The sequence below is a fragment of the Narcine bancroftii genome, chromosome 5 (genome assembly GCF_036971445.1).
Source record: "Narcine bancroftii isolate sNarBan1 chromosome 5, sNarBan1.hap1, whole genome shotgun sequence".
Taxonomy (NCBI): Eukaryota; Metazoa; Chordata; class Chondrichthyes; order Torpediniformes; family Narcinidae; genus Narcine; species Narcine bancroftii.
In genome coordinates this window covers 58,496,306-58,503,331 of record NC_091473.1, presented here as the reverse complement: position 1 = coordinate 58,503,331, position 7,026 = coordinate 58,496,306, and the positions used below count along the sequence as shown (strand labels likewise).

At 39.5% G+C, this 7,026-nt stretch overlaps 1 long non-coding RNA gene across 1 annotated transcript in view; it reads left to right on the top strand.

The window, feature by feature from the left end:
• The first annotated feature begins 443 nt into the window (after positions 1-443).
• Positions 444-7,026, top strand: part of LOC138762682 (uncharacterized) — a 55,367-nt gene continuing 48,784 nt past the window's right edge. Inside the window, exon 1 of the long non-coding RNA XR_011357051.1 lies at positions 444-503. This is a non-coding gene — a long non-coding RNA (uncharacterized lncRNA). The remainder of the gene's footprint in view (positions 504-7,026) is intronic.

Here is a 7,026-nt window from a genome sequence, read left to right as displayed (position 1 = left end):
GCCCTTGATCCATACCAACTTATCTCCATCTTTATCTCCACACTTCTGTACTGTGTTTTACTTGTACTAAGTATGAGATGCCTAGCTCATCTGGTTGTAAAACAACCTCTGCCATAGCATCTTTGGAACATGGGATAATAAATTTGAACTTCAAATTAAAGATTAAAATAAATGTGCTTCTCTGTGTCCTGAACCAGGCACAGTGTGAGTGATTTTTTTAACCAAAACAACAATTATGTCATAAACCCAACTCCACCCTCAGTTCAAGAATTTTTTTTGCTGACATTTCAGTTGTGCAGGATTAGATAATGTGTTAACCAGAATTATCTATGTTTATTAATAGAGATCGGTAAAGTCATCTGACTCATAATACTTCCAAGCAGTTCAGCATAGATTGAATAAAGATATTACAGAGTATTCAATTGCTTTCATTCCAGTCAAGTCAGGAAATAGGATATGAAGGTTGGCTGCTTTTTCAAGGGAAGTGATCAAATAACAAGAAGGTAAATTATTTTTTTCTTAATTGCAGGAATATTAGTTGGCAAAGAGATAATCTGCTTTTGGAACCTGATGTCACTGGTGATAAGCAGCTGAGTTAAGTGACTTTGACTACTGATCACTGCTCTAAATGTAAACCAAGCAAAGCAGCTTTTGTAAACAGGCCTTTTGTAAACAGGCCCCTTGAAGATCTAAACTTCTTTGGCATTTCTCCATCTCTACCAAGTCTTTGCTTGTCTATGACAAAAAGGAAATGGAGAACCAAAGAGTGAACATGAGAATTACTGAGAAAAAAATTCCATTTTCCTGTCAGTTTCCATAAGCCTGGATTGTTGATCAATCATGTATCGCTCACATTCTCTTCTATGAACTGCTTAACCTGCTGCCTTTGCAATTTTTTTTTGTCATTTTCAGAAACATTCATTTGGAATCTGCCAACAAAAAGCAAAATTTAAAGTAACTTGATCAGGCAGATCTATCAGAAGCTTAACTCATTTATTCATTCCTTTATTTATATATTTATTCACTTTGATTGGTTGATTTATTTCTTTATCTATCTCTATCTACCTGTCTGTCATTTTACTGAAATACAGTGAAAATGTTTCTTTTGTATGTCACTCTCAGGGTAGCAAAGAGTCACCATGCCTGGCAACATCTTGCAAAAAATAGGAAAAGAGAATAAAGGAAAAAAGTTATTTTGGAGCGAGTGAGAGGTCGAGGATCATGTTGCCTCCTGTAATGTAGCCACCTCCATCACTAATTGCCTAAGCACTGTGTAGTCACTGCTGCCAGACTGACTGTGACTGGTTCTCATTGATTTTTGTTGTGGTCCAGTGGTTTGGGATCTGCGGACGCTGAGCTCGAGCTTGAGCCCCTATTTCCATCTATCTGCTCTCCATCGCACCTCCTTGATTCCCCAAAGCCATGGGAGGTCTATATGTGTACAGATGATCAAGGATTTCAATATGATCATTAAAGGTAACAACTTTCACAGTGATCCAATATGTCCATTAAGAAGGTCACAAAGTGGACTCCTTGTGAAAATGAATGAACTTATTATCATGTGCATCAGTACAATAGACAGGTGCGCTGAAATTCTTGCTTGCTGCAGCTATACAGGTATATAAAACACTAAATACCATATGCATGAATTAAACATTACACAAGAGAAAAAAAGATAATATTAAAAGATAGATAATTACTCACATTTGAAGTTAATGCAAAACAAAATGATGTTACAATTGTTACAAGATCAAACCAGCTACCACAAAGAAGGCATATCACACATTTACAATTACTTCATTAACAAAAAATTCATCTTCAAACTTTAATTCAAAATCCCCCCTTTTATAACAATGCCCACGGGTTACTATGCAAATTCCTATAACAGTGTAACACTAATAAATTCCCCAGCCTAAATATAATATATGTAATTAAAGTCTGTCATATTTCCAACCAACCCAAAGAAAAACTTAGACACAAAACAAACACAAAACACACAAGACTCATAAAACTTCCATCTCATCCGAAGTAAAAATCATAAATAAAATTCAGTTTGTTTGATAAACTGAAGCCAAAAGATCTTTGAGAGTGAGAGAGAGCACAAAATTTGAAGCTGTCTTGTGTTGCTTGCAGAGAGAAGAACCATTGACATGGTCGGGATCCTTCTGGCTGCCTTCGGAATATTCATCCTTTTTGAAATCCCAACATTCTAAACTATTCTCCAGACCATGACTCATGTTCTGGCCCTTCTTCCACTCCACAGCAGTGGTGGTTTATCATCCAAGTCCAGAAATTTTTAGATCATTTTTCTGCACATGCTCATTCTATCTCCCACTCTCTCAGCAGTCCATCTTCACCTTGGCTCTCTAAGGAAAACTGTCACTTTTTAACATAAAACCACACAACACATAGGCCAATACACAACACAGAACTCTGTAACACAATAGTGTAGACATGTTAGTGGTTCTGGAGCAGTGTTATGATGAAGATGGGAAAAGTTTCAAGAGCCTGACAGCTTTTGGAAACAAAATATTCTCGATCCTAGAGGTGCCAAACTTCAAGCTTTTGTACTTTCTGCATGAAGGTAGCATGACTAGGGTGGTGGGGATTCTTAATGATTTTGGTTGCATTCTTGAGGCATGCCTCATGCCATCTTCAATCAGGCATGTATCTATGCATCTAAGTGCATGGGCACAGGAGTCTTGAACTTGCTGAGGGGTCCTCACTTCTGTCATTCTGACTAAAATATAAGCTTGATTCCCAATGGTATCTGGCAGGAAAGAAATGTCTCTACAATTGCAGTGGGAATCTGCCCAATGAACCTTCAACAGATTCCATTCATTGTGATGGAGTGAGTGGCATTGTGAGAAAGAGGTCATTTTCAGGTCTTCTCTTTTTTTTTTAAATTTTGATTTCATTTAAATCCATTGATTTAATTTAATCCATCAGGACTGGAGCAGCACAAGGCTGCATGCTTAGCACCCTTCTCTAATCGCTTTACAACTATGACCATGTGGCTTGGTACAACAATAACACCATCTACAAATTTCCTGATGATACCATGGGAGTCGGATGTATAAAAGGGGGTGGTGAGTTAGTATATCAAAGGGAAATAGAAAATTTGGTAGAATGGTGCACCAACATCAATTTCACACTCAATGTCACCAAAACCAAGCAGCTGATGTGGCCCTCAGGAGGCGAAAATCCTGTGATCATTCAGAGATTTGAGGTGGAGAGGGTGATCAAATTTAAATTCCTATGAGTCATTAATGTGGAGGACCTTTCCTGAACTTGACATTCTAATATCATAGTGGAAAAAAGTTCATCAATGCCTCTATTTGTGAAGGTTTCATATGACATTGAAAACCTTGGCAAACTTCTACAGTTGTGCAGTAGAAAGTGCACTGACCAGCTGTATTATGGACTTGTATGGGGGCAGCAATACCTTTGAGCAGAAAGCCTTGTAAAAGGTAACGGATACAGCCTTTCTCCCCACCGAGAAAATCTACATGGAATGGTGCCATCAGAGAGCAGCAGCAATCATCAAGGATCTGCACCATCCAGGACATGCTCTGTTCTCACTGCTACCATCAAGAAAGAGGTATAGGTGCCAGAAGACTTGCACTACCAAATTTAGGAATAGTTGCCACCCCTCCACCATCAGACTCCGAATCAACAACTAAAACAAGGACTCATTTAACAATTCTTACATTGCACTTTATTTATTATTAAATATTTGTTTTCTGTTTTACACACCTTGTTTGGACTTCCTCCTTGTTCACATTTCTCTCCTTTGTCTACATACTGGATCTTTTCTTGAATATAGTTTTTTGCAGCACCGATAAGTAGAAATTCTGCCTGGTCCACAGGATAAAGAATCTTGGGGTTGTATGTGATGTCATGTACGTAATCTGTAATAAATCTGAACTTTGAAGTATTGAACTTTGAACTTTCTTCTGAGTGTTCTTTCTTTACGATATTTAGGAGGGATCGGCAAGAAAGAAAAGGGGGTGGGGTAGTATTGATGGTGAGAGAAGGGACCGACACGATTGACAGGAAGGATATTAACTCAGAAGATGCGGAATCTATATGGGTAGAACTGAGGAATAGCAAGGGGCGGAAAACGTTAGTGGGGGTGGTATATAGGCCTCGAAATAGTAGTGTAGAGGTGAGGGAAGGCATTAAAAGAGAAATTAGAAATGCATGCAATAAGGGAACACCTGTCATCATGGGAGACTTTAATTTGCATATAGATTGGACTAGTCAAATTGGTAAAAATACAGAGGAGGAGGAATTCCTTGAATGTTTACGGGACGGTTATCTAGATCAATATGTCGAGGAACCAACTCGGGAGCAGGCCATTTTAGATTGGGTATTATGCAATGATAAGCGGCTAATCAGCAATCTTGTTGTGCGAGGCCCTTTGGGTAGGAGCGATCACAATATGATCGAATTCTCACTTGACATGGAGAGTGATGAAATTAAAAATGAGACTAAGGTCCTGAATTTAAATAAAGGGAATTATGATGGTATGAGACAGGAGTTGAGTAAGATTGATTGGGTGGTGTTTATGGGGGAGTTGACTGTGGATAGACAATGGAAAGCATTCACAGATCTAATGGAGAAATTGCAAAAATCGTTTATACCGGTTTGGCATAAAAATAAAACAAAAAAGGTGACTCAACCGTGGATAACAAGGGAAATTAGAGACAGCATTGGGTCCAAAGAGAGAGCATATCAATTGGCCAAAAAAAGTACCGCAACCGAAGACTGGGAGCAGTTCAAGATGCACCAAAGGATGACAAAGGGATTAATCAAGGGAGCAAAAATAAATTACGAAAGTAAGCATGTGGCAAATATAAAAACCGACTGCAAAAGCTTTTATAAATATGTCAAGAGGAAAAGATTGGTGAAATCCAGAGTAGGTCCTTTGCAGTCGGAATCAGGGGAATATATAATGGGGAATAAGGAAATGGCAGACCAATTAAATTCTTACTTTAGTTCTGTTTTTACAAGAGAGGATACAAATAACCTCTCAAGGATGTTGGGAAACATAGAGACTAATGCAAGGGAGGAACTGAAAGAAATCAGTATCTCTAAGGACATGGTCTTGGGGAAATTGATGGGATTGAAGGCAGTTAAATCCCAAGGGCCTGATAATCTACATCCTAGGGTACTCAAGGAAGAGGCCATTCAGATAGCAGATGCTTTAAGAATTATTTTCCAGAACTCGATAGACTCAGGATCAGTACCCATGGATTGGAGGGTAGCTAATGTTACCCCACTATTTAAAAAGGGGGGTAGAGAAAAAGTGGGGAATTATCGGCCTGTGAGCCTTACATCAGTAGTGGGCAAAATGATGGAATCCATTATTAAGGATGTAATAGCGGAGCATATGACTAGCAGAGAAGGGATCGGACGGAGTCAACATGGATTTACAAAAGGTAAATTGTGCTTGACAAATCTATTGGAATTCTTTGAGATGGTGACAGATAAAATAGATGGGGGAGAGCCAGTGGATGTGGTGTACCTGGACTTCCAAAAGGCCTTCGATAAGGTCCCGCATAAATGACTGGCTTCCAAAATCAAGGCTCATGGGATTGGGGGAAAAGTATTGATGTGGATTGAGAACTGGCTGGCAGGTAGAAGACAGAGAGTTGGGATAAATGGCTCATTTTCTGAGTGGCAGGCGGTGACCAGTGGGGTACCACAGGGATCTGTACTGGGACCCCAGTTGTTCACAATTTACATTAATGATCTGGATGAGGGGATTGGATGTAATATCTCCAAATTTGCAGATGACACTAAGCTAGGAGGGGTTGTGTGCACGGAAGAGGGGGTCAGGAAGCTCCAGTGTGATTTGGATAAATTGAGGGACTGGGCAGACACATGGCAAATGCACTACAATGTGGATAAATGTGAGGTTATCCACTTTGGTAATACAAACCGAAGGGCAGATTACTATTTGAATGGCAATAGATTAAGAGATGGGGAAGTGCAGAGAGACCTAGGTGTACTTGTACATCAGTCTCTGAAGGCGAACATGCAGGTACAGCAGGCGGTTAAAAAGGCAAATGGTATGTTGGCCTTCATATCAAGAGGGTTTGAGTATAGGAACAAGGATACCTTACTGCAGCTGTTCAGGGCCTTGGTGAGACCACACCTGGAGTATTGTGTGCAGTTTTGGTCACCTTATCTCAGGAAGGATGTTCTTGCAATGGAGGGAGTGCAGAGGCGATTCACCAGGCTGATACCTGGAATGGCAGGAATGACTTATGAGGAAAGATTGCACAAATTGGGATTGTACTCCCTGGAGTTTAGAAGATTGAGAGGGGATCTCATAGAGACATATAAAATTCTGGCAGGACTGGACAGAATGGATACAGATGGGATGTTTCCAATGATGGGAAAATCCCGAACCCGGGGCCATGGTTTGAGGATAATAGGCAAACCATTTAGGACCGAGATGAGGAGGAATTTCTTTACCCAGAGGGTGGTGAATCTGTGGAATTCATTGCCACAGAGGGCAGTGGAGGCAGGTTCATTAAATATATTTAAGAGGGAATTAGATCTATTTCTTCAGTATAAGGATATTAAAGGTTACGGATGAAGGCGGGGACGGGGTACTGAACTTTAAGATCAGCCATGATCTCATTGAATGGTGGAGCAGGCTCGAAGGGTTGAATGACCTACTCCTGCTCCTATCTTCTATGTTTCTATTTATTTTTCATATGCAGTGATGAAACCTACTTATATAGTATGTTTGACTGTTCATGCTTTCAATGTTTTTGTGACTATCAGAGACATTACAAACATCAAACTTACCTGTCAGCTGAAGTTTCACTGGTGGATGTAATTCTTTCCTTTTTCACTGTGTTAGCTTCTCTTCACTAAATTTTAACTTTTAAAGTTTTTCCTTCTAATTTTCTTCATCCCACTGATGACACCATGTTTTATCTTTTATTTGTATGTGTGAGTTCTTAAAACAACACATGGATGAAGGAAAAGGTTCTTTACTTTAAAGTT